The sequence below is a fragment of the Gymnogyps californianus genome, chromosome 8, assembly GCF_018139145.2.
Source record: "Gymnogyps californianus isolate 813 chromosome 8, ASM1813914v2, whole genome shotgun sequence".
Classification (NCBI taxonomy): Eukaryota; Metazoa; Chordata; class Aves; order Accipitriformes; family Cathartidae; genus Gymnogyps; species Gymnogyps californianus.
In genome coordinates this window covers 24,030,255-24,056,491 of record NC_059478.1, presented here as the reverse complement: position 1 = coordinate 24,056,491, position 26,237 = coordinate 24,030,255, and the positions used below count along the sequence as shown (strand labels likewise).

Sequence of the window (26,237 nt, the reverse complement as noted above, 5' to 3'; positions counted from 1 at the left end):
GGCACGCAGAATACTAAGCAGAAATAAAGATACCTCAGAGAGGGAAACAAACGGCGCGCCGAACCACGCACCAGCGAGATCTTCACTGCACTGTGTGACTGCCTCTTCAGAAAAACCAGACTATTCTTCTAACAACTCACCAATGCCAGAAACATCTGCATCCCAATTGCGCTCTCTCAGACACACAGATGCAAACCTCGGGTTGTCGAGTTGGCTGTTTTATAACAGGGAAGCCCGGGGCAGTGATGCCACGATCCACGCAGTCAAATGCAACTGCGCTTGTTGCTAAGCCCTCCAATTCAGATTTACAGTATCCCAGGTCAAAAGACAAGTCTGGATTACTAGCCCGGCCTCTCTTACAACCCCAGGGACGTGACATTTCATGCAGTTACTGCTATCCTGAGCCCAACTCCTGTTTGACTAAAGCAAATCTGGATTCAGTACGGGAGGAATCCGGACTGATGCCCGGGACAGACATCAGGACACGGAAGGGATGCACTACTCCTCCTCCCTCTCTGCCCTCTCACAAGACCCCAAGAGAGGTGTGCTTTGCTTCCAGCTTGAGTACTGCTGGCTCCAGCACCCAGTCACACCTTCTTGCTCTGCTTTTTGCTGTGATATTAAAGAGCATTTTTAAATCCTTGCATTGGGAACCGTGCTTTCCCTTATCAACACTGATCTGGCTTCACAGACCTCCCACTCGTTTTGCTTCATCAGCTAATGGAAGAGGAGAAGAATTAAATAGCCCTCTGAGCTTCTGCAGCCGTTCTCTTACGAATACTCTGCTGACACACACACATGCTTCTCAGCTACACCCTTGCTCGAATAGCCACTAGGAAAACTATAATTTAGACTTTTAACAGCTCCTCCAGTGAAACAAAAAACCAACCACCCTTAAAGCTGGTTTTGTTCCACTTTCACTCAGCAAAATGCTTACCCCTCAGACAGTTGGAACCAGCCTCATACATTATTTTGCTGTCTTACACCTCCCTGCTAAGTGGATGATGTCACATAGCGTTACAAGAATAAACATATTCTGACATGCACCGAAAAATGAACCAACTAAGCTATAAGCAAAGATGGTTTACGTAATGCTTTGTAGACACCTTTACACTGCCTGGGCCCCACAGCAAAGTTAATTTTTTTATCCAGGACTTAGAGAGAAGAAAAACTTTCGAATGCCGGTACAGTGCTCGCCCGCTGACTTTCCAAAGCATGTACTGCCAAGCTGCTGCACAGTCTGCATGCCTCAGTGACCAAGTGCTTTTGGAAAATTCCTGTTATATGCACACATACACACACAAAAGAGCAATCTAATAAACAGAATATTTAGAGACACATTATTCAGAGACACTCATACGGCCTCTAGGAGCACAATTCTCGATCTGGGTGAACGGACATTAGATGTAAAAAGATGCTGTGGCATCCCTTCTCCTCTACTCCCCTCTTCCCCTGCCAATTTCTTTAGGTTTGGGGGGTTTCATTTTTTATTTATTGCCTTTCTTATAGCTTGACAGAAAGTTTCTGTTATTCCACCAGATTTTATCCCTTTCTGTTTGGCAAATGTTGATTCTCCCCCATCCTCCTACACGTCTCACATGGAATCGCTACAGCCTCTTTTGTGTAACAAAAAAATTGTGTACCTTTATCTTACTACAAAATCTGCTGTTTCAACAACATCAGCACTGCCTGGACATTAGAGTTCAGCGTCTAACTGAACCAAAGAAACTGCATCCCCCTGTCCCTCTTGAATACAAGCGGCCGCAGAGCCCACCTCCACACGCTGTGCTAGCATTGAGAGTGTGGCAGAGCCCCCGGTCTGAGGGCAGGGAGCAATGGCTACAGCCCCCTTGTGCTCTCCTCCAAAGCATGCCGGCGTTCCTGCACTGCATACAGAATTTGAAACTGATGCCCCTACAAGCTCTTGGCTGATGCTATTGTGTTGATATTACATAGGCGTATAATAATGTAGGCCTAAAATATCTAACAGTCTTCCCCTGCATCTAACAAACAGGAAAACCAATTATAATTTTACTAATGATTTGCAAACACTATTGCCCAACTTCTTTTTCAGGGGGATGAAGCGATATTGTGAGGAAGATGGGTAATGGTGGCGATACCCTTGCTCCACAGGCTTCTCCCAAGTGAGACTTCATGCCTTTGTGCCAGGCACAGTCTCAACCCTCCAACCCCAAACAAGACAAGATTGTAAAAATTTTTTTTGTTGTTCTTTTTAAGACATGACTTAATACTGAACACACTGCTCCACTTCTGCATTCCTGAGCTCCGCTATCTGTAAACAAGAGTCAGGACTGGTACTTTGCAATGCAAGTTCAGATCTTTGGATGGGAGAAGGTAAGTAAAAAGCAAAGTAATGTTACAGAGTACAGCAGGATATCTCTCATACAAACAACTTAAAAATCACCTTTTAATGATAAATCTCACCATCAGGAGCATCAAGCACAGCATGACTGTGCTGAGGGAGCAGGGAGTTGGTGAAGATAAGGTGCTTTTTCTTTCTTGAAATTTTTAATAAAAACATAGCTATGAGACTAAGTTTACTTTTGCTAGGAAATCTTCAGAATAAAATGACTGCTATTTCTATATCCAGGTGCTTTTCATGTGTATGAGTCTAGTCATTTGAGATTCAGCACAGATCTCCTCTTGAAGCTAAAAAAGCATGCCCCCTACTTCCTCTTCAAGAGTAGGGTACAATTAGCCAGCACACACATGATTTCAGCATTATTCATCACTCCAATTTCAATAATGAAATTAAAAGTATTCCTCAAACTAAAAGGTTTAAAAATCTAACTATCTCCCATTATCTTCCAGTCCTCTAGAAGAAATTAAGTTGATGTCCTCCAAGAGATTTAATGGACAACAACAGACTTCACAGTCCATCTCAAAACACTGAAGCACTGTTCCTGGAATGACCAGTTGTCTCCTTGGATAACACTGACAATAAGACCTAAACCCAGCCACTGGTAAATGCATTTTCTGGAAAAACTAACTCTAAGATCTCTTCAAGTTGAAAACTTTATCAACCACAAGTCTTCACTGCAGAGCCAGTATATCCATCTGTTTTAAGGTTATCCCCATTTAAACCCTAAATATTTTGAAGAAAAATCTGGAGTTCATCCATAAAGCTTTAAGTGAAAACATCACTGGCAAGTCACTGAGAACACAACTGAAAGCCAACTGCCCAATACCTACAAAGCAGGAAAAAACTCAAGGATTTTCTTTTTTTTTTTTAAATCTGACTTCACAGTCCCAAAACTTTTAAGTAAAATAGGTCAGTACTAGTATTCACACCTTTGAGAGTGTAATCATGTGTTTTAAGGTAGTAGAAAACTTTTAATTTTTACTTCAATCTTTTCAAAACCATAGCAAGTTCTTTTAAAAGAAGTAGAGGACTCTTGCACATCACCAGGGATCACTGCTACCCAGGGTACATAGTCCGAGTTTTCACAATAGCCTCTAGCGTAACATAATATATTTGCCTCTTGTAACCAAGGCTGTAATTTGCTAAGCACATCTTTTCAGCAACAGCGATGACTTAAGCAGTCACGGTGCCCAAGCCCAGTCACCTCCTGAGCTGCGTCAATACAGTTTTGTGCAGTGGATTGGATCAGGGAACCAATCTGAGTTAAAAGTAAACAAGAGGGGGGAAAAGAATACCGTTCTCTTTAATCTGAAGCAGACTCCTGATTTATTGCCCTGCTGCTAGTGACAAAGCAGGTTTGGAGCAAGCAGAAGGAGATGGGCAGAGACTGGTGAAGCCCAGACCATCTCGGGAAGAAACGTTCTAACTACGCACAGCAGCCCAATTACTGCATACTGTAAAGTACTTACTAAGCTCTAAAAAAAGATTTCAAGGCAGTATTTTGATTGATTTTCTTTTGCAAAATTATCTCCCACCCAGGGTCTCTGGTTATATTTCAATAACATCAGGAAGAAATTTTAAAACCTATGTCCTCTGCAGAAAACTACCTCTAAGGAAAGCACCAGCACTCTTCCACAGCCAGAACAGTGCTCCTCCCTCATCATCAAAATTTCCAGGAGGTTAAAGCCTTTGCCAGCTCTTCAGAAGGAGAATCTTCTAGTAAGTGTTGTGTTTCAGCACAACACTCAGGACTTTCTACTCCTCTTTTGGATCAGAGTCACTGCCACACACTTCCTCACCTTTTACGAGAGATTGACTGAATAAGGAGACTGAAGATTTCAGGATTTACAACTCACCTGGACTAAGTTCCCTCAAGCAGCACAGCTACATCTGATAAAGATCTATTAATGAGGATAGCCCCTCTTTGAAAAGATGCCTTTGAGGATTTGTCTTTCTCAGCCAGACCAAAGACTCTGTCTCTGCCCTGTCGTTTGACCTGGGAATCACAGCTGAATGGCAGTGCAGAGGCAAGATAGGACCTGTAATTCCCTAACAATTGGGGAAAACAATGGAGAACTGTCCATGGAGAGTGGATTATATTCTTGAAACTTCTTTAAACATTTTCCCATTTATTCTGGGAAAAGGTTCAGAGCAAAGTGTTCATCAGCAAACTCTGACAAGAACAATATGAGGTGGCACATGCTTTGCATCCAATACTTAGATGATACTTCCTGGACAACAGGCGTTCAAGGCAATAAGGCTGTACCCTACCAAAATACTTGGTTTTATATAGCTTTAATAGAATGTTACAAAGTCACCATAACTAGGGCCCCCATCCCACCTCTTAGAGCCTACAAATTACTGGTTGACATGCAAAAAATAATGATGCAACTGTGGAAAAAGGCTATTTGGTAAAACAAGTAACATGGAGAATATTTTCTTTCTCTCTTCCTTTACCAAGTGATTAAATAGAGGGATCAGAGGCTCAGATTTCAGCAACAGATGTTTAATTCTGAAGGCTTAGTCCTTCCTGGCCAAAAACTTTGACATTTCGCTAGACTGGCTTATTGATCAAAATAAGAATATGTATCTCAGGTAACTTTTGTTTTGAAATAACGAGATTGTAATCTGACTTGCAACATCCTTGTTATTCCTATTCACCAATGAGTACGGTCTTTATTATCAGCTTCTGAAATCCTCTTTATACAATCTGGTTCTTCAGCACCGTGTGATTTGTGCCCACGGCGGCACCAAAGTGTCTCCTCTTGAAACACTATTCCCAGTTCAAAACTGTCGCATTGCATTGAAAAACTATACAAGGAAAAGAAAACAAGCTGCACTGTACAGCTATCTTGCACTATATAATTGACTTAGTAATTTCCATAAACGCCAGTGAGAAGTTACCAGTTTGTCAATCCATTCTCTTCCACACACCAGATTTTGGGAAAATGCATTGAAATGGCTGATTTACTAATTCTGTCCAAGTACTACTTCAGTAGCAGATGTCATCGAGCCCAAGAGAATAGTCTCATTTAAAGGACCAAAATGCAACTACAAAGCTAGTCTAAATTTAATACAGATCAACCACCAAGGAAGGAACATTTACGAGGACATGGGAAAGGTCTGTGTTACCAGTACAGATGAGACCCAAATATCTCATCTGCACCAACATGAAGTGTTACTAGGTGTAAAATAAAATACTGAAATATGGATATACACACGGCCTACTCTATCTTGGTATGATTGCTGGAAACTCCATTAAGGTCATAAATATAGTGATAGCTGACAAGAAGTTCAACAGAGGGATACATATTCTCCCAGTAGGAGAAAATGCTCTTAACAACTACCTGTGGGATTATGAAAATAGGCTACTTAAGTATCTGCTGCTATTAGTGATATTGTACTGCCTGCCAGATCTACGAGAGTTTTCACTTTGAACACATGCTTGGAGTGCTTTTTCTTTTATCAAGGGAGTATAAACACAAATCTTTGGGGAGGACAAACAAAGCAATCTACCCAGCAAGGAGAATGGACACACTTATTAGCCCACGAGGAGCATTAGTAACTTGTGATATCAGCACGTTATGGGAGAGAGTCATTAAATCATTACAGTCGTCACTTGTGAGCGCAAGTGGTGTGGACAGGGGTGTCTGAACACAAAGACATCACCGACCCAAGGACCTCACCAACCACACAAAGCAGAGCAGAGGAGATTAAGTGCCATGGGAAGCAAAGAAGGAATCCTGCAAACACCACTGCTGAAAGCGTTCAAAGAAAGAGAAAATTCTGCCCAACTACCACATGTGATTCTTTTCCCTGAAACTACACATTTTTCTTCTATTTGCACACTAATCTGGCAAATTTTCTTCCTTTACCTGTGAAGGAGCTGCTATATCCAAGTGTTTACGGAATTTACTGTTATTCTCATTCTTTCACCCTTGCCATGTCACTGGCACAAATCTCCTTCTTCATTCTAAAAATACTTTATACAACCTTGCTGGGTTCACATGAAGACTTTCAGGACCATCAATAAGACCAAGGAGCACAAGATGCATCCATTAAAGCCAGAATTACAGATTGCATCTTAGGTTTCTAGAAAACAAAGGTTTGAGTGCTTAACACATAACTATTTCTAAAATTAAATAATTGCAGAGAAACAGTGCTGCTTAGTGAAACTGAGAACTCCATACTACCAAAAATTAGAGGTAATTATAATGTATATGTAAAGGGCACAGCATTCTGAGTGTTAAATCACCTTTAATTATGTTTTCTGGATTTGTAACACTGACATTTGAATTCCTAACACTACACTGATATACCACGTTAAATCAAATACACCAACAACTCTATTCTGAACCACCTTGCTGAAGGCTTGCAAAACAGAGCTGTGTTTGAACATATTTATCTTTTTCCTTACACTCTTTCAGCTATTCAGCAAGACCACGATGTATACTTCTGGAGTCGTAACTGGTCACCAAAGCAACAGCTTAGATGCCAAAAAGCAGGATTTCAACTTGACTGCGCAGGGCGGCGGGGAGAGAAAGGTGATCACAATGCCTCCATTGTAGCCTTGATCCTGCAACTCCGCCCCACGGCAAACTACAAGTCGTTCATGCGCTGAATCCAAAATGAGTAACTGGGAAAGTGACTGAAAATGAGACTTTGTTTTCTTTTAACTTCTGTTCCTCGTACTAATGGCCTTTAAAAGGGTCTGGGCATTAATCTTAGGCAGTAAAAAGAGAGATGAGAAAGATCCCTGGCTAGATTTTCATGTCTCCAAGTGGGTCGAAAAAAATATAATTAAAAAACCAACAAAAAAAAAATATTTCCTCTTTAATCAATTCTCTGAAGTTGTCAATTTTCTATTTATTACCAACCCTTAGAAAGGGAGGTTTGCACCACAGTTAGTGCACACTATTGACAGCAGATCTTGAGTTCCTTCCTCACAAGGAAAAACCAGACATTTACATACCAGAGGCCTTTTCTCATGTCATCAGCTAACCGTGGCTGTATGGATGGTGAAAAAATACCCATTCCTCATAATTTTATTGCTTAGCCTCTTACAAAGAGCTTAGGTTTCTTTCCAGCTGATATTCTGCTATAAGAGGACTGAGAGGGGACATTTGTTTCCAGGTCTTTTCCTCCCGTATTTAGCGATGCCCTTTTCCTCCCATACTCCAAGGCAGCTGCTTGTCAGGTTTCACAATCCAGCTAAAAGAGGTTAAATTAAGAAATTTCCCTTGCTTGCCTCTTCTGTTTAAAAGGTGTTACATTACTCCCTTCGCAGTTTGTGGTTCAGACACGGCAGCTGCTAAATAAATACATATTTATGCACATACACACATTATTAGAAATATTTATGTTAATTCAATTGCGACAAAGAAATCCTGTCCCAACTAGACCGCGAGTCGCCACAGTTCAGCTGCTGCAGAGCCAGCACAGCGCCGGCAAGCCCAGGGCTGAGGACGGGGATGTTTCACCAGCACTTTTCCTGTGTGCCCACCGCACCTAAGCACCAGCACACTTGGACCACCCCAGTGCCTGAGCAGTGGTGAATACCCTTCTCCATCAAACCCATCCTCACAGCTCTGATGCTACTGCTAGGGAGTAAAGAGGGATGAAGGGAGATAGCACTGTGAGGGCAAAACGTCCCTCCAAGCAGAGGTCGGCAGCAAGCTGGGCACACAGAGACAAGACCGGCAGGGCAGGATGGGGAGCACCAGGAGCACTGGGGACCTGCCCACCTTGGCGGCCTGCTGGCAGTTTTCACGGCTGCCCTGGGCGTAGTGAGAGCACTTCTCTCCTATGGATCCCAGACTAACAGCACAGCTTTGCAAAAGGCATCTAGCACATGAGATTTTCACTTTCAAAACCTCCAAGCAGCTCCCAGCTGCTCCTTTTAAACCTGCCACTGCCACGTGTCATACATTTCCTCCATTTCCCACCCGTAAGAAGGTGGCTGCAGACACACAGCATCAAACGCCAGAGCAGGAAAAAGCTTCCACTGTAACATTTTGAACCAACAGATTAAGAAAGATGATCTGTTACAAAGTGACCAGCATTAATCCTGACGGCCCCAGAAATACCAGGCATTAAGGAACAATACAAAGAATTAAGAGTTAGTCTTGAAGGATTTCAGAAGTGAATTGCCTACAGTTTTTCCTCTCTGAGGTTTCTACAGCTGGATACATGTTGAAAGCACATGGCCCTACTAGCAGAGCAAGACAAAAAGCAAAGCCTATTTAACATCTCCGTAACAAGTCTGCAAAAGTCTTGGCATGCACTGTACACAAAAGGCAGGCCAGGATTTCTCAGTCTTTTTCTTTGGGATGCCCTGAAAAAGATGAGTTTTACCTACATAGATAAGATAACAAGCCATTACCTCACTCATATGAGTAAGCTTAATAAAAGATTTGACCTCATTATACCTGCACTTGAGAAAGGCATCACAACATCAGTAAATAAGAAAACAGTTAACACCAGTGCTTGCTGAAATGCTTCATCCGTATCTGCCATCCCTAAATACCTCACAGTCTGCAAATGGGATGGTTTTATTGTTTTTAAATACACAGAGGCACATATTCCTTAATTATACTTTAAACCAAGAACAAAGGTCGCATATAGGCTCTCAGCGAGATGCAACCATCCAGTCACTGTATGTTCTGTAAACAACTCCCATCACTTCGACAATTACCAGTAGACCTTTAGACTTATGCATCTCTTGGCCCCTTTCATATTGGAAAAACATCATTAAAACAGATTAAAACTGCTATTCCAGTCAGACCGCTTATCTAATGCTTGAAGAAAATGTGTACCTGCAATTCTGTCCTTCAAAACAAATGATAAAATTGACTGTTACTTCAAACTCTTAATCTTGGAAGAAAATATTCTCTCTAATTAGAGACTACTAAATCTACTCTCTCTTCTGCCCATGGCAGGGGGGTTGGAACTAGACGATCTTTAAGGTCCCTTCCAACCCAAACCATTCTATGATTCCATTAAAACTACGTATTTGCATAATCACAAAACTGTTTCAAAGAAACATTTTTAGGATGGATAAACACAATAGTCGTATGTATTCAGATACGCTGAATTAGATGAAATAACTTTAATAAGAAAAAAAATGTACGTGAAGTACAATTTTACAATTAACACCTGCTTTATCTCTTTTTTTGTAAGATGACATTTAAGCTATACACATGTATCAGAGCCCTTTATCTCACAATGCCATTTTCCCCTTGAGCATTCATGTCTCACTTCAATAAAATATCAGCACACAAGGGCCTGAAACCAGCTTTACCTGCAGCAGAGACAACTCCCAGACTATCAATTTGTAAAAGCATTGGAAAAGCAGCAAGAACAATATTGACAGATGGGCTCTCCCACACTTCCCCTGCAAAAGCCTCTGCTCTAGCACGACCTTCCCCACAAATTAGTCTTTGGGGAGTTGACAGATAATGATCCATTTCATTCTTTCAGATCTCAAAAAAGTGGGCATGGGGTATTTCAGGTTTTGGGGTGGGAGGTTTTTGGTTTTTCCCCCCCAGTAAATTAAACTTTAACTCGTACTTCCAGGAAAAGCTAAACTTAGCCATCAGCGCAATTCACTTCTTTCTCTAGAACTTCAGTAACATTTGGGGTTTTTACTCAATGTGTTAGATGTCCAGAGCCATTTCCAGAACTCTGAAGCTCCAACCCATGGGTGACGCTCATCCACAACCAGTGCTTGGGGTGTTTGGCCACTGAAGGTGTGACAAGTCTAGAGACCGCAGCATCACCAAGCCTACACTTTTTGTTTTGAACTACTTTCATCTCATTTGCGCTCCCTCTTTATATGTGAAGTAACAGACAATATCTTTGGGTCTTCTTGCAAAGAGGCCCTGCTATAGTGGTACACAATTAAGGACAAAAGTGAAACAATAAAATACCAACTCAGTTCAACAGGACATTGGCCATCCTACTTCGACTTCTCAGGAGGAAGCCAGGGATGTACTCGGGGAACAGAGCCATCCACTCCCACCTTATCTATGGACTGTGGTTTTAACCTTGAGCCTGCATTTAAATTGAGGGCTCGTATGCAACAGCAATGGGCACTCCCGACCTCAGGGCATCAGTGTCCTCGGCAGCAGAAGGTGCATCAGGTCTGTTGTCATTACCAGGCGTGTTTAATTCCTGTTATTACCAGCAGCCAGGGAAGGGCTGCAAGGCACCTACTCTTCAAAGAGAAAAGGCAGCACAGGGCAGCACAGATCACTTCAGCAACTGTAAATACTTCGCCATCTGCAGAGTCATTGGAACTAAACAACAATTTTGAAAATGCTCATTTATTCCTCCCTGACCACACCACGCACACAGGCACCTACGTTGACCGTATAGCCATGGTATCCTCAGCATCTCCATACCTGTGGTCTGATTGACGGGCCACACAAAGTAAATACAAAGAAATCTAGGCAGAGAGGCATGCTCATGGGTGGAGCACACAGCACATCCGTACATAAAAACAAACAATACTTCAACCAACTGTTATTTTTATCCATATGTAAACAGTAGCACACCGAGAAAGTAAATCTCCTGCCCTGCTCTTGCTGTAAGACTACAAGAAGAGAATTATTTAGCATCGCAAAGGAAAATAAATTTCTTAAGAGCCCAGCTGAAAATCCGAGCCCCACACAGAAGGTGGCCTAAAGCAAACCAGAGTGTAAGATACCCAGCCATGCAAAGGGCTCCAGCAGATACGACGATTTCCAATCAATTAGGCCATTGTATAATGGACGCAGCTGCCAGTGTCTGCTCTGATGCCAGGAAGCAGCAGAGGGTTTGGAATCAGCATTGGATATCTAGGCAGTGCTAGGGACTGCACTGAAAATGTATATGGCCTTCCAAAAAAATGTATATGGCTTTCTGACAAAGTGTAAAGTATGGTACCAGGACCAACAAATTCAGCAGGAAAAAGTCAGGCCAATTCAGCATTTTGGAAAAATCCCACTTGAGTTTCTGTCCTGGCGGTGGCCCTAGCCCAGCCCCTGTGGCGAGCAGGCAGCTCTGCCAGGAGCTGCTCTGCCAGGCCAGGAGGTGCAGGAAGACCCTGCTCTCTCCCATACTTGGAGGCAGCAGGAGTCAGCAGCCGGCAGGGGCTGGGGAAGAAGGTGCCATGGCCAAGGCAGCTCCAGGGACATCCAGAGGGGCAAGAGCTCCTGGACTGTCCAGGGGAGCCAAGCTCCTGCTGCCAAAAATAAGCGCATGTGTTGGAAAACTGAGATTCAGAGACTCTCTCCTGTTTCTGAACAGGTATCATGGGTTTCTCTCTTCACTGGACTCAGGACTTGCTCTCATCTGATTCATTTTTTCAAAGGACAATGAAAACTCCCGACTTCCAAACAAAAAAGTTTAACAGATCTTCTGTGCTTCAAGGTAGGTGGTTAAGCTACAAAGAGTTATTCATTCTCCACAGTCGCTGGCTATTGCCATTCCTGTAACAGTGTGATACCCATCTAACATGTACAGACACCAATGTGCTTTAATTTAATCCACAGGTCCCTGTGCCCCTGGATAAAGGACCGACTTTAACCCTACGCTGCTGCCGCAGTGACAAGAAAAGCTCCAGAGGAGCAATAGAAAGAACTTGTTTCTCCACCTGAAAGCACCCATAATTAGGAAGTGATGGATGTTGCTAGTAAAAGTGAGTGATGTTTTTCAGGAGCTCTCTCATCTGTAACTGCACTGTTTTCAGATAAAATAACCCCTTCTGTCAGGCAGTGTCAGGAATGTCTACAGCCAATCAGTCACTCTGCTATGCAACAAAAAATATGACGTTCTTGTCATAACATCTGTAGTGTACGTTGTATCAGCCCTTCTTCTTTGTGTACCTCATCAGTTAGGGTCTCCAACTCCAGCAACACCAATAATTCATGCTCCTGAGATAAACAGATACATTGAAACTTCCAAAACACTCAACCCCATTGCACGTGAAACAGAACTTCGTTTGAACAAAATACCTTTTACAACAGCATAAAACCGTATTTGCCATCTGGAGTTAACGACTAGCAAGTAAAACTCGGGAGAAAGCCCCGCTCACCACTCCTGCATGCTGGCCAGCAAAGCAGAACCACCACAAGAAACAGTTTGGAAGAAAGTCAACAAGATAAGCAGGATCATTTCAAACTTGGACACCATAAAAATTCACACTGTAGCAACTTCACTTACAAGACTTTAACAAACATTAAACAAGGAGAACAAATATCTAACACAATTAACTGAGATTACACATATGGCCTAAAGTCTCCATGCCACTGTGCAAGTGCCAGGAGAGACTGTCCCAACAGGGAGGATGGGGCAGCTCCATCACCGCGTGACCCAACAGATTGTCACAGCTATCATGGGAAATAACCCCTTGACCACCGCACCTCTGAACAAGGTGGCCTTGTCAGCTTAATGGCACCGGTTCAAAACCAAACCAAAACAAAAAACCCCATCAGCATGATTAAGGAAATGGGGACAGATGAGCAGACAGACCATTAGTCTTTGGGAATGCTTTATGTGGTCACCTGTCAAGCAGCCTGGCTGTGTTTTTAAGTGATTAAATCAGACCTCGACAGAAACCTTAGTGTAGATTTCTCAATATTCTAACCCAGAAAAACAATTGCATTGAATTATTGCTAAGGTTCATGCAACAGACCACCACTCCGAACGGCAACACACTCCCCTTCTAGAAGTCACCTTACAAAACTTGATGGAGCTTAAGAGAGAGTTAACTTTTCATTACCTACAAGCCATTCTTGATCTTTAAACACAGCCAATGTATATTAATATTTAACCACTGCATGTTAGAGATTGCGTATCACTATTACAAGCTCATAGCTATTACTTTTGCAAAACACTAAGAAGAAATAGATGCTGAAGTCACTGATCACATGTTTTCTATTTATTGTGATGGGAAATAATCAGCTTCTCTGATTAGGTACATGTTTATTATATTACAAGGCAACAATCTCCTTCAAGCACCCAATCCAATCCATACGCTTGATGCAAAGGTTTCTTAAAGGCTATGAATTTTAACACCTGTATCCTAGAAAACACACTGGTGCTTCTAACAAAAGAAAATGCTGAAGCATTGAAGAAATTTAAACATTTGATTACAGTGTTTCCTCTTGAAGCCTGACTGAGAAAACAAACGTTTTTATGTTATTAAGAGACACTACTCAAAGGGAAGCAATCTCAGTAATACCTGGCCCTTCTGAACCGTTGATTAACATTACCTGGAGGAGCCCTGCCACTGACCTGAGACACCTGTCATTCAAAAATTTCATCCTCTAAAGAAAAGGAAGATGGAAGTAGTTTATTGAACCTCAGAATAAAGCAGGTGGGAAGGGACCTCTGCAGGTCCCTAGTCCAAACCCCTGCTCAAAGCAGGGTAACTCTGAAGTCAGACTATGTTGTCCAGAGCCTTGCCCAGTTGATTTTCGAGTACCTCCGAAGATGGAAGTGCCACAAGCTCTTTGGACCCTTGTTCCAGTGCTCTTCCACTCTCAAGTTGAACTTTTGGAACTTCCTTTGCTGCATCCTGTGAACTTTGCCTCTTTTCCCTTCCCTGTGCTTCCTTGGAAGAGTCAGACACTGCCGTCACCCCAGCCACCCGCTCGGAGTGGGTGACTGGGGTCAGACCCTCCCTCCCCCGGGCTCAGGAAGCACTGCTCCCTTGGCCCCCGCTCACACATCTCCTGCTCCAGTCCCCAGCCAGCCACGCAGTCCTCTGCCTGATTCACTCTAGCTTTTGGCACCTTTCTTGACTTGTCAATGCCTTTCTCATACTTGTGATTGCCGGAGGGATCTGAGTTACAGCTTTGCCATAAACTGGGAGGACCTCTTGTCCATCCCTTGGTCGAGACAGCAATCGATCACTCCGTCTCCTCATCCACAGACTGATCGGACCCAGCTCCAACAACCTCCGCATCTCATCTGTCCTCCAGACCCCAGCCACATCCAGGGATGCCCTTGGCCAACCCACACTCCCTGATGTACCATCCTTGCAGCTGGACACAGCTCCGTGTCTAGGGCCTGAGGAGCACTGACCGTGGCAGAACCATTACCTTTAATTACAGTCCTCTTAATACACTCCAGATGAAGGTTGTCCTCTCTGCAACTGTTAGCTTGTGCATAGGTGGTGATCCAGCACATGTCCCAAAGCGCTCTTCCACAGTTGTGCAGCCTAGCCACATCCTCACCATTTTGTATCTCCTCATTTCAGCTCATTAAGTTATACGCTGCAGATTTCCAAACCGTTTTTCAATCTACCGTAGCCATTTAATTCTGAACTATGCTTCACAATGCTTGAGCCCCTCTCAGTTTGGGCTTACTTGCAGATTTAGTAAGTATTCCCTTGTCCACATCAGTAAAGAGAACAGCAAATAAAGCTCAGCCCAAGACAAACAGGGGTGTATTCGCACGATTCCTCGTGCCACCCCTCTTCTTCCCCTGATTTTCACAGCAAGTTATAGGTAACTACTCTTCAAACATGGTCTTTAAACGGTTATTTGTTTACCATATAATTAAATACATGTATTTCCCTATTCCACAGAAATGCCACAAGAGGTTATGTGAAAAGTTACTGAAGTCAAGGTAACATCACAGGTACTGCTCCCCCCAGTCCTTATCATCATCTTGCCCTCCAGATTCCCAGAAACTGATTAAAAATTTTGTTCCAATTCTCTAAGCATTGCAGTTAGACTAACTAGTCTGTAATTCCCTGGATCTCCCTTTTTCAAAGGCAGGTACTGCATTTGCCCTTTTCAGTCCTCCAGGACCTCTCTTGCTCTTCACAATTTCTAAAAGATAATTGTAAATGGTTCAAAGGTTGTTTGGCTAGTTGGTGATGTACCCTAGGGCAAATTTCATCAGCCTCTGACTATTTGAACACACCTATCTTATCTGCTTTTTCTGATCTATCCTTTTCCTACTCTGCACTTTACTCCTATCACCTTGTTTAAATTAATTTTAATTAATGTGAAGACACACTCAAGCAATACAATAACTACATGAAACCCATTTAGATCTTTCAGCTATAGTGTTAGCAAAAAACCCCCCAGATTATTCATCTACCATGACTCTGGCTTTTTGGAGATGCAGAACAACATTAAAAAAAAAACCAAACCCAAACAACAACAACAACAACAACAACGCAGCCCCAAAACCAAGCCAGATTAAAGGCTGTATATGGCTTAGACCAACCCTCAGTTGAGATGTCTGAAGGGAAAACATTAAGAAATTTCAATAAACTCTTTGTCTGCAAAGAAAGATTTAAAGAGAAATTTAACTGCATTTTAGAAGGGACTCTTTCAGTGACTAAACCAGCCTGTTTTGGTTTGATACATTAAAAAAAGTCAACACTTCCCCAATAGATAAAACATTTGATAATCAAATGCATGATTTCCTGTACATTGCCTCAGTTATCTAGCACTGATCATTGCCAGGGGTAGGGTACCGAATGAGACTGACCACTGGTCCAAACCAGCACAGCAAGTCCCACTCCTCTGTGAACACAGACAGGTATCTTGAAGCACATTACGATTTTAATGCACCCACCTGTTCTAGCTATAATTTACCTTTCATCAACTGGAAATTACCATCCTCATAGCTGAGACATGGCAACTTATTACAGGAGCATAGCTAGTTTGCTTCTATGCAAAGCAAAACAGACAGCCTTAGATCATCCTCTGTGATTTCTGTTTTGTTTTTCAGCAAAATGAACTAGACACGGTTGTGTGCTGTTACCACATCTCAGCTGAAGCACAGTAACTTCTTAAACTGCTCCATTTCCATCCTCAAAGACACATCAGTCTCTGCTCTGTGATCCCCTAGGCAGAAGATGCAACATTAATGGAGAATCTGGCTGTCATTCTCAAAAGCAGTTAGTGATTTGAATGCCTCAATTTCTAGTGTACCCAACCTGAAATACTTTAAAAGGTCCAATTTTCAGGAAATGATGAACACTCAAAAACTGCTGGGTGGTGGTTCCCCTCCTCCCCCCCAGTGTTTAAATCCAACATCCATTTTACCTGATGTTTCTACCTAGAAAATCCTTTTGCAAGACTAAAAGCCTAGTACTAGTCAAAAAGAAGGGAAAAAAATCATTTTGCTAGCTGTGATGGAAATTCAACAAATCCATACATTCTTCCAGTTACACAAAATACACAGTCTACTCTTGAATACGGATCTGTGAGTATTTTCTTCCAGAGTGGTATAGTGAAAACCTTCTCTCACAAAATACTATAATCAGCTTTCAGTGAAACCTGCTTTACTGGACATAATAACAAAGCTTGATTTCCAACACTGTCGGGCCAAAAAAACCCACCCAATATTTCCAATCCATGTATGATTGTACTTGTTCTCGCTACAAATGCAACCATCAGTAATCCCTGTCTTGCTGCCTGCCTCCCCTGAAAAACAGATCATCATTAGCAGAATCCTTAGAAATCATCCCTGAGTTAATGATGAACAGAAAGAAGGCATGAACGGAGAGAAAAGCTAGACCAGTGTAATACTCATAGTCTCTGCTGCTGTTCCTTGTTCTATTAGTGGAAAAATTCAGACTCTGTTTTAGTCAGAGGAGTTTGGTATCACGCAATTGTTCAGTCACAGCTCGACAAACCTCATTATTGCAGGCCTGTTTAGAAATCCAGTGTTTTGCCTGAGAGTACGATAGGATGCGTATCTGCTTGGTGTGCCACTCTGCCCCCAGGAATGGCACAGCCGGCGCTCACGCCCGGCACAGCCCCGGGAGCTGGCGCAGGCACCGGGAACCCCGGCACAGTCACAACTGTACAGTTTTTAATCCGCCATCCCGTTGGGCTCTACTTCAAACCAGAAGTCTAACCAATACTGGCGGGTTTCAGCCAAGCCTATGCTGATAGTAGATAGAATGAAACCAAGTTAACTAGAGTTAAATGTATCCTCAAAGGAGATCTCAGTACCAAAACTCCTTATGCACATTAACTTATGTAGCATGTATTTTTAATGAGTTCAGCACTTGTCTCAGGTTTAGAAAACGCACACACACACGGGGTAGCAGCTATTCAAACCCATTGCGCCAGACCGCGAGCAAGTGCTGACTCCGTGGGATGACAAAAGTTACACTGCCAGTTATGGTGATTCTACCTTTATTGCATAACCCTCAGATAACTAAATTAATTAAATAGGTAAAGTGACAAAACAAAAGCCACCTACCAATATACTGATTATATAATAGAAAGGGAAATGAAAAAGACCAGAGGGCTAAAGCTCATGTTCAATTTTGCAAATATGGTTAAATCTTGTAACATCTCCAGCTTCTGCTGATGCTCTTTTTTATAAATACGCTTTTGAAAACATATATCCCTGTAGACAGCTAAAGCACACACCTTCAAAGCAGAAGGGAGTTTTACTAGTCTGAATTTGGAGCTTTAAACCCCACCCTTCCCTCTCCACACGCATTCTCCAACACACACCATGTGAAACCAGGTAAATGGCCAGCAGTTGTGCCCTTTGGGCTCCAATATATTAAAGCACTCCACTCATTTGTAAGATAAAAGGACCTGTAAAGACTCTTAAGTCCAAAAAAAAAAAAAAAAAAAATAGCCATACATAAAGAACTCTGAGCTACATCTATGAATTCAGTCAATGCCCTTTCGAGGCTGTCATTTAAATACAGCCAGAAAATACTGTTCACCATACTACAGCGAAAAGTAACAGGTAACTTGCTGTTTTGCATTAAGTATTAATATGTCCCAGCCAACGTGGCATTAACACACAATCAAATCACTTTGAATCACATAAGCTTTGTACCAACATTTTGTAGAAATACATAACCTATATTACAGAAAACACCCCTTAAATTAGAACATGGTATCACAATGCATTTTCCAAAATGTAAATAAATTAAAAAATAAAAATATTTAAAGAATTATAAGAGGACAGTGTGACCTGATGACAACTGTTTCACACTTTAAAGTCAGAATGAAGAAAACTGATCATGCACAAGGCTCAGTTTTAACTCTGACTGCAGTGTCCAGCTTTCAGTGGTGACGTTGCATGTATAAAAATCCCCCAAACCATAATCACATAGATATACAGTATTTCCTTAGCAATAGCCAGTTCAAACGGAAAATCCTGAGTTTGGGGTTTTTAATCTTTTCAAGCAGTCTTCACTTTAATAAATTTATTAACTTCAGGACTGTAACATTCAAATGGAAACTTTAGGTATTTTTGTATATCCCTGAAAGAGCAATCATACAACAATTTTAGTTTAAATGAATGTCAAAAGACTGCTTCAGGATGCATTGCAGTCTCCAAACTCCTGAAAACTTAATCTGTATTCTGCTAATCTAGGTTACAGTTTATCTTCAGGGGTTCTCCTGTAACATCATTCCTTGATGCTTTAGATTCAGCCTGACATGATTGAAAAGGCTTCCTTTTCTTTCTTCTCCCATTCACCTGAACAGCAAAAGTACACTTCTTTCCCAGGTTCCCCTCCCCCTCTCCCCCAAGATGGACTTTATTAAGGAAATTATTTTAAAACAAAAACCTACAGATAAATTGTGACCTAAATCAGGGAGATTCTACCCAATTTATGTTCAAAAAAATTGATTTACTTTAAAAGATGTTATTGCATGCCACTCAAACTGTACTTTCAGCCACATTTTGTACGGACCGAGTCTGTCATCTTTTATTTCCTAAAACCCGAGTTTACATTAAGAACGACAGAACAACTTCTCAGGGTCAGCTGAAAGCATACATAACTGCACATACCAGAAAAGAAGCGCTATAAAACTGAGAAGCCCTCAAGGACCACTGTTTTGCTGAGAAGCAGCATGACCAAGCTGCCAGCTCAGCTCTCGTCTAATGTTTGTTGTCACTGTTCTTGGTTCGGTTTTGTCACCATGTAGCGTCTTCCCAGGGGGGCGGCCGTCTCCAACCTAGGACTGCTCTAAGATGCTTCCGAACGCAATATAAAACTACATCCAGATGATTAGTTAAGAAATGTCATCCTAAAGATGACAGAGACTCTCCCGTAATTTAGATACTGTCCAGGTTTGCATCTTGCCGAGTCAACCCATCACTGGGATGCGCTCAGCCCTGCTGCCCATTGCCAACCTGGTTTCATGCTGATGACTCCATGGGCCAGGCGAGTCTGCAAGGGGTGGGGATCTGCAAGGGGATCTGACCTGGCTGTACCTCTGAGTACTCGGCACCCCCTCATTTCCCCTCTCCTGAGCTGCGGGAGAAGGGGCTGCAGTCTTCAAACTCTGCTCTTCAGTGGGCACAGCAGCCCAGAGCCTTTCTGCTCACACTCCCGCGTGCATCCAAACGCAATCTTGCCAACCCTGGGCTCACCTTTGAGGAAAACCAAGCATGCAATATGCCACGCCAAGACGTTCTTCCCTGCCCTGCTGTTTCTGTGAAACACGAGGTTTCTGAAACCAGTCCTTCCATTCGTCCTGTCTTTGCATAACCTCTCAGATGGCACATCCCAAAACCTGAGCACCATCTCCTACTGCACCTGCCATTGCCCAACCCAACACCACCCATGCCTGGCAGGATCTATTCCAAAAGGCTTTGAGCCCAAAAGCTCACTAGCAGGCTTTTCTCCACTCCCCAGGACCACACCAGCAGTACTTTGAAACACACATACACAAAGACGTACCTACTGCAAGTGCTTCGATCTCCACTGAAGCGACAAGACCAGTTCCTGGTTTTAGAGAAATCTTGTTTGTTTCAAGCATCAGCATCTTAGCTAATGAGTTTTCGCTTCCCTTGTACACTCCACAAATACTGGGTTGAGTAATGCATGGCCTAATTGACTGTTAAGGTCACTGGCCAGCTCTTTAATCTTATTTAGTATACTTTGAGACAGTTCATGAGTCATTAGGGCTTCATTCTTGGGGACACAAAGACACGTAATATTACATTAATAAAGAGCATAAATGTAATCCAATTTGTGTATTCTACAGATTGCAAAATTAGAAAGATGGCATTAAATATTTCTTTGCAATGTTATCATTTTAATAGTGTTGCTTATTTTAATATACAATAAAAATATTTAATTGTCAGACCCTGCTGGCTTCTTCATAATTTATAATGTTGCTGTAGCTCTAAGAAAATTCCTTAAGTAGTAAAAGCCACACTTTAAATACCAACTTGAAGGGAAAGAAGGGCTCAAGGGAGACCTATCTTAAAAATTCCTTACTTGAAGGGAAAAAAGAGACATTTTTCAAGCTGTTATTCATGATGTTTGATTTTATGATGTAAATTGTAATTCAGCGCGCGCACATGTGTCGGGAACTTTGCAATACTTTTGCAAGGGATCAGCATCGCTACTCAGGCACTGAAATCCAATTTCTGGGAGAATCTGGGAGCTCAAAGCTGAACATTTTAGCTGACTTGGAAAGACCTCTGAAAAATAAAGTTAAACAGTAATTATACATAAGTGTGCTTGAGAAACTTTACACCTGTCTTGACATGAATCAGATCTTTGCATGGATGATGAAATTCTTGGCATTGCTTTAGGTGATTGGGATGGCTTTAGCTTAGGCAGGGTAAGAATTCAACAGCCACAAGCCTAGACAGGTAGGATAAAGGAGTTACTGACTCAAAAAAGCATGACAGCTTATCTGTTGAAAGTCTAAACATGTTAATCATTTAACATAAACAGATCTGCTGATATTTTTAGAAAGGCATTTCAACTCATAAGTAACAATGTTAAAAAAAGGACACCAGTAACCCTAATCATATTTTCCACAGGTCCTCCCAGCCCCTTGCTGATTGTTTCCACTAAAACTCAGACCGGGGAGGGGGAGGGGGCAAAGGAAAGAAAGAAAGAAAGAAAAAACCCAAAGACAGGTAGCTGAGTTTGGGATTAGGACAATAAAGAAGTTGCTGGCAATCAGCGTTTCACTGCTCGCTACGCTACAGACTCCTCCTGCAACCTTTATCTCCCTGTGCCTCAGTTCCCAGTCTGTAAAATGAAGGTGATAACGTTTCCCTACCTCACAGGAACGTTCTCAGAATAAATCCATAAATGCCTGGGAGACACTGAGATACCACTGTGACAGAGGCCATAAAAATACCTAGGAAAAAAAAAACAAAACGAAACATAAGTGTCATAAGTGACCATAACAGCAGAGACATTCACAGATTAAATGTAAAGCAAAGGTGAAAACTTCACTTAACAACACGAATTGTCCATCCCGGTGAAGAAGTGGTTCGGTTCGGCACATATACCCATCCAGATGCTTTTAAAAGCGTGGCAGCAAGGGACAGTTTCCCCTTTTCTACTTGGACACAACATGGTCATGATAATCCACCACCACATACAGATGCAGATGGGAAAGATGTTTCCTTTACAGATCACTAGTTCAGGCCCTCTATTACAAGTATTACGTCCAAGAACCCCAATCACAGCGACGGACCCCAACATACTGACAATGCTCTTCATCAGTCTCCATATCCGATACCTACCGCAGAACTGAGTTCCTCCAATAGTTAAAAAACTTCTAATTTTCAGCCTAACATTTATTCCTGAACAGCTTTCATCCATCTGTTTTCATGCCAACATTGATCCAGCAGCTTGAACAGCTTTTCCCTACCCCTGAAGTTTATTTCCCTGATGACAAAAATGAATTACACCACCTCCCTGTCAGGGCTCATTTTACCACCCAAACCAAGCAAGTACTTGGAGTTTGCTCTCAGATGACTCCCCATCCTTGAGGTTACCTACCTCCTCTGTTACCCCACTTCACCATCTTCTGCCCAGCACCATCCTTGCGGCTGTCACCTTGTGACTGCACAAAGTAAAGATGTGTTTCTCCAGCATTTCCAGCTGGTAACCCCCTCCCATCCTACCCAGCTCAGAGCAGAAGTTTCTTTCTCCTAATGCCTCCTAAGGTAATGACCCTGCATGCTATCACCATGGAGAAACGTCCCACTTCCATTGCTCCGGGTCTCGTGCTCTTTCTGAAATATATCCCGACCCTTCACAGCCCTGACCGTGCCTCCTACCTGTCTACGTGCAGTGCTTTGAGCCCTCAGGTCACAGCTCCATGGTGCCAGGGACATTACAGGGAACACGCATGGTCTCCCCAAAAACACACCTCCTATCTTCAGTGTCAACTTGGCTTGGCAAACGACGGCTTGAGCTCAATTACGCCGTTAAGTGTTCTTTAACATGAGCCAAACGACTACAGCCCTCAGAAGGATAAGTGATTCAAAATTATGCAAATGCATAGAATGCATTATTTAGTCTTTATCTTTTACAAAGTTCTCATTTCATAAACAGTTTCAGTACTCTTTCAGAGAGTGTGACAGTGCCCTGAAATCTGGGTTTCTGATGGTTGCTGCATCGTGCACCGACCGCATCCTTGGTGGGAGAGGGGAGGAACGCTGCTGGTTCACTCCAGCTCTGAGGTGGGACACACGCACCCCTTGGAGACCCTCTCTCATCCCCTCACAACCTAAGCTGACCAGGGCAACAAAAATCCCCTCGCTTTTTTTCATTTCTGGGGAGAGAGGGCAGTTCCCTTCCTCCTGGCACAGTGAGTGGAACCAGCTTGGGAGCCGGTCAGACAAGCATCAGAGCTGGTAGGAGGGGAACAGCAAGCTCACCCCTTCTGCTGGCAGTCTGCCACCAGATCAGACTGGGACATATTGGAAACCTCAGCCCAGGGAACCAGAATACGCTCACCTTTCCAAGGACTCAGATCCATTTAAAACTGTGCTCTAATAACCTTCACAAACAAATATATTATGCAATTTTATGTTATGCAGCGTTGACTTCAATGACTCTGTAGCAGTGCTTACTCTACTATATTTACTTCTAGCATACATTGGCAGCGTTTGCTGCAGTCATTCAGAGCATGTTCCTGTTTTAAACTCGGAGGTCTTACCCTGCCAATATTTATGCACAATGGTCCTCAAGATGTTTTTCATAACTTTGACCATATTGTCCCTCTTTCTTCTGTCCCTGCAAGCTCCGTTGTCTACAACATGTTGCAAGTTTTTTCCCCTCTCATACAGGGTCCCAATTTTCTACCCCAGCATCTCTCCCTCAGTGTCAGGTCACCAACTCCCACCTTCAGCTGTCCCACACTGTCAGTCTCCATCCCTCAGGTCAGAATTTGAGAGAAGCACCCTGGCACCTCCTGCCAGGCTCCCCGGGATTTGAGGAAAGCCCTCTTTTAGGCACGCACACATCCACCTCGATGCCCATGACCAAGACTAACACACTAAATGAACAGAAGATAGATTATACAAACGTGTTTTCTCCCTTCCCCCACAACTAACACGATGACCATTTTGGTACTGGCTCTTTTCACTCTCTTCATCAGCTAGTGTCTGTTGCAAGAATAGCAATCACATCTGAGTGGAATCCATCCAGTAGTAAGTGGTTTGTTAAATCCCAGGACACGTTGTATACAGAGAAGGATACTTAAGCTACTTAAATGGCAACCCTTTATTAAATGCATAAAAATGCTTGAAATTTCTGTAAGCCAACAATTTAAATTAATATCCCCCCTTAAACATATCAGTCTGCTGCTAATTGTTATATTGCTTTTTATGCATTTCTTTTGAATTTATTCTTTGGAAACCCTATGGAATTTCCTATAGTTCTAACACACATAGTTGCAGTCGTCCATGGTACACATGCATATATTTCACTAAAAACTCCTTTCTCCCAAAAGCATGAGTAGATTTTGCATTTGCGTAGTAGGGGCAGTTCAAGTCAACTATTCGCAGCCACACCACAGTGGCAGTACTGCTAGAAAAGGAAGGGGAAACATGCCACCAAAAAGAAAAAAAAAAAAAAAAAAAAATCTTTTCTACACTGGAAATATTAAGACAGAGAGCAAAGAATTTTAAGATGAGGTTAGAAAATACTCTCAGTCATACCAAGCACTGTTTAATATGCAATTTAAGACCCCTGGAAACCCCTGCCACAACAGGACCTGTGCACGCTGAAGTGATCGCTTACGCTCTGAATTTCTTTGCATCTGTTTGTCTGACGTATATTTAAAATTTTACACTGATTCAGTTTTGGATGTCATAGCCAGCTTTATAAAACAGATGTTCTGCTTATACAAGGAGAGGACATATAAACATTAGGCATTTGCTGTTGAGGATTAAACATTAACAAAAAAATTTAATCAGCAGTGACGAAAGTGGTAATGGCAGTTCACTGGAGATAACCTCCTCCGTGAAGCACGCTGCAGTCTCCATCATGCTAATTTAGGTTGTTAGAAGCCTAAAGTGACTAAAGAGAGACCATACCAATAGGATTTTAGCACACTAAATTACACACAGCTTCCCCCCTCCCCCAAGTTAAACTCAAGGCCAGCAAGAGCAGCAGAGAGGCTGCCGAGAGCTTCCCCGCCGCACGCAGCGAGTGCGATGCTGCACATCCCCCTGCAGCACCCTGGGACAAGAGCTCAGCACCGACAGCTGCACCTGGACACCTCTGCAACCAAAAGCACGAGCACTACCACCACAGTTTTTGCCAATTTCCGTGTGTCAAGCCCAGAATAATATTTTCTGAAACTCTTCAAGGCTGCTTTTTCAATCTACGTGACAGTATTTACTGAACAGACACCACCAGTAGCCATGAGCATTTCATGCAGCATTGACAATAGCAAGGAATTCCTTGTTTCTTGGTAAGCTCCCATGCTGGCTGACACAGCAAGAGGCACTGTGAGAGGCCAAGAAAAGCCACAACTTATCACAAGAAAATGGCAAATTGTGAAAAACCTGTATCACAAGGTTAGCTGCCTAGGCACAGCTTTAGTAGAGCTCCATAAATACCTCAGTCTAACACTGACAGAGGTTAAAAACCTATTATCTTTCCCAAATGACAGTGTGAACATATGTTCAGTCGAACACCCCGCCCCACCAAGCTACAAAGTAGATTCTGCTCTTTCAGTTTCACAAATACAAACCACAGGGAGCATTTTAAATGAAAGCATTATGAAGATTACATTAGGCAAGTTTGATCTACTGTAAAACACTCGCACACAACATTAAGAGGGAGAACAACCTTTAACACCTGCTTTCTCTTCAAACATAGCATTATCTCTGTGCATGGCTTGGCTCTTAATGGGATGAAATCTCAAGCTAAATTGCATGGCTTACTCCACCAGCAAAGAATATTTTAAAAGTTTGGGACCTAGTGGCCCACTAATACTGAACTGGTGAGAAGATTCTTCTAAAAGCGTACACTCCGCTGAGCTGCTCGGCTGGCTGCCGCCCCGCAGCACAGCTCCGCACAGTAGAGAAGGTTTTCACCCCGATGTGAAATGTTGTGACACAAGAGGAGATGCAGCAGCTGGAAAAGGACTGCACAATCCAGGCAGTGTTGAAAGTCATCATCATAAATATTCACAAGCTGACTGATTTGTTTTCTTACCAATAGCGCACTGTTATTCACAAATATTAATTAGTTTCTAAATACCACCTGTTACTCAGCCTTCCCCTCTGCCGTGTGCCACGGGCTCCCTGGCTGCAGAGGCTTGCAGCCCCTCCATGCTGCTCAGAGATTTAATGATGTTCCAACTTCCACAGCTCACTCAGCTACTGGAGGAGAGGCAGGGAATAATTACTTCTGTCTTTCTCTGCTGACCTCTCTGGAGGATGAAACGAGCAGCTTTAATGGCCTCTGAAGGGAGCCTGGTCCAGTCCGTCTCAGATGGGAAGGATGATGATTGCACTAGTAGGTCTTTGGAGCAGAGAACAGTTTTAAAGATCCAAACTTCAAAGATCTCAACGAGGGGAGAGTTCAAGCTCACTCTCCCCACTGGAGGAAGGAAAGCTTCTAATGCAATCACTCGCGTTTCCAGCG

General features: G+C 42.7%; 1 protein-coding gene across 1 annotated transcript in view; it reads right to left on the bottom strand.

The window, feature by feature from the left end:
• The window catches only part of PTPRF (protein tyrosine phosphatase receptor type F), a 395,755-nt gene that overhangs the window by 279,745 nt on the left and 89,773 nt on the right, over positions 1-26,237 (bottom strand). Inside the window, 1 exon segment of the mRNA XM_050901434.1 lies at positions 21,400-21,480. The gene's annotated coding sequence lies outside the window, so the exon portion shown is untranslated.